This window comes from Myotis davidii, unplaced genomic scaffold, assembly GCF_000327345.1.
Source record: "Myotis davidii unplaced genomic scaffold, ASM32734v1 scaffold766, whole genome shotgun sequence".
Lineage (NCBI taxonomy): Eukaryota > Metazoa > Chordata > Mammalia > Chiroptera > Vespertilionidae > Myotis > Myotis davidii.
In genome coordinates, this window is record NW_006296846.1 from 612284 (window position 1) to 615178 (window position 2895).

Below are 2895 nucleotides of genomic sequence, written 5' to 3' on the forward strand. Positions count from 1 at the left end.
CTTTCATTTTTTTAATTTATGAAAACAGCTCAAATGTGAAGTTCCCTTTTCTGTACTGAACTGCACTAATAGCTCAGCATAAATAAGCCTTCTTGGTGAAGGAGGGTCCCACAGTAGTGCAACCATTCTGGCTCTCAGTTTTTTTGACAATTCCTATACCTCCACCTTCCACTCAACCCCCAATATCTGCTCATGGACACCTTCTCTTGTGATCCCAAGTATAAGCCATTCTCATAACCTAAAGTCCCACCAATTTAACTCTCCCTTATCTTATCTGGGGTACTACTTTTACTCCTCAGATTTGGAATGATCTTGATCCTCCTTTGACTACCAAAGACTTGGACTATACTCAAGGGACTTGGGTGAGGCCTAATGGACATTTGGGGGACTCTCGTTTTCAAGCATTGTTTACAAGACCCTCACCTGGAATGTGCCCACTGTTCCTCTGTGTGTTCCTTAATAGTTTTTATTGTGTCTACTGTGGTAATTACCTCTTCTGCTGTGATGTCAGGGTTTGCTTTAGAAATCTCTATCCTTACAGCCCAACAAGTGGATAGTGGTTTGCATAACTTGACCTCTAACTGGGAAGCACAGGTAGCCATTGATCAGCAGATTATGGCTAGACTAGAAGCTCTGGAGGCTACTGTTCTGTGGATTGGTCAGCATCAACAGGCCATAACTAGACAGCAGCAATTGACCTGTGATGCACAGTTTACCTGTATCTGTGTTACTAACTTTATCTATGCCAATGAGTCTTGGAATGATGAACGACAAGCTCTTATGGAAGTTTTCAATGGTAATCTGTCTCAAGACATTGGTCTTTTGGAGAAGCAGGTCCATACTGAGTTAGCAGGATTGATATCTGTATCTCAGGACCAGGTTTGGGCTGAACTGTGGGGTCGTCTTCAATGGCATCCCAAAATCTGGTTTTCTTCCATTATTCCTAGCTCTTGGATCCCAGCTGTGTTAGTAGCTGTACCTTTACTTTTACTTATATTTCTTAAGAGGGGATGACAAAAAAGGGGGAATATGTGGGAGCGCATCTCTGGAAGCCGTAGCAAACTACGAGCTTCAGGTGCGTGGCCACTGTATAACCCCTAGATGTTTATCCTCTGTTTGTTATCAGCTGCTAGGGCAGCGGGGCAAATTGTTATTAGTAGCTGGGGCAACGGCGCAAGTTTATATTAATGAGTAACTTAGTAATGGGGCAATATTGATTAATAATGGTTTTATGTAATTCACTTATGTTTTAGTAAGCGCACTTAACAACAATGATTGATTGTATAACTTTGAAGGAAATAAATAGGTTGGAACAGAGGCTGAAGGCCTCTGTTGGCCATTCACCTGCTTTTTGTGTTGGTGTCTTATTTTCCCCTTCCACAAGCCTGCACGTGGGTGATGAGCAGCAGCTGGGTAAGCAGCCCACCCCTGCCCAAGGAGCAGCAGCCACGCATGCAGCTCACTCCCACCCAAGAAGCAGCAGCTATGCAAGCAGCCCGTCCCCCCATCCCAGGAGCAGCAGCTGCGTGAGCAGCCCACACCCATACAAAGAGCAGTAGCCCTGAAATCAACCTGCCCCTGTCCAAGAAGCAGCAGCCCCATGAGTAGCCTGCCCCAACTGAGGAATAGCGGCAGCATGCATCCAGCCCCAATCCAAGGAGCAGCAGCCACATGACCAGTTTGCCCCCGTCTGAGGAACAGAAACCACGTGAACAGCCTGCCCCAGTCCAAGGAGCAGCAGCCTTGCTCAGCCCGTCCCACCTGAGGTGGAGCAGCTTCGTGATCAGCCCAACCCTGTTCAGGGAACAGCAGCTGAGTGAGCAGCCTCCCCCACCAGCCAGAGGTGACACCACTTCTGCGAATAGCACCCACCAGAAGAGCTGCTGCCAACTGAGGAGCAGCCACTTTTGTGACCACTCGAGGAGAAACCACAGCCTGAGGAGCCACTGCCACCAAAAGAGCAGCCTCTGCATGACTCAATATCTAAATCAGTTGGTGAGACCCAAAATGGGTAGACAAAGAAACCCTCAAAGGAAAGAAAAGGAGGATTTGCCAGAAAAGCAGCTGAGTGAAACAGAGGCATGCAGTATGTCAGAAAAAGAACTCAGACTAAGGGTCATACGGTTCATAAACCTGATGGAGGAAAAAATCAACAACTTATGGAAGAATCACGAAAAATGGTTGAAAAAATCAATAACTTATGTAAGAAACAAGAAGAAATGAAGAGTAATATAGCTGCAATAAAAAAACACCATGGAAAGGTTCAACAGTAGACTAGGAGAAGCGGAAGACCGAATTAGAAGACAGGGAAGCAAAACACACCCACTGAACTTCAATTAGAGAAAAGAATTAAAAGACAGGAGGAGAGACTAAAGGAGCTATGGGACAACATGAAGCAAAGCAACATACGAATAATAGGGGTGCTAGAACAATAGCTGCAATCAAAAAACACCATGGAAAGGTTCAACAGTAGACTAGGAGAAGCGGAAGACCGAATTAGAAGACAGGGAAGCAAAACACACCCACTGAACTTCAATTAGAGAAAAGAATTAAAAGACAGGAGGAGAGACTAAAGGAGCTATGGGACAACATGAAGCAAAGCAACATACGAATAATAGGGGTGCTAGAACAACAGGAAGAGGAACAAGGCGCTGAAAACCTATTTGAAGAAATAATGTCAGAAAACTTCCCTGATGTGGGGAAGAAAAAAGTCATACAAGCACAGAGAGTCCCAAACAAGATGAACCCGAAAAGACCCACACCAAGGCATGTCATAATTACGATGGCAAATGCTCAGGACAAAGAGAATCTTAAAGGCTGCAAGAGACAGAAAGTTAAGTACAAGGGATCTCCCATTAGATTATCAAATGATTTCACAACGGAAACACATTAGGC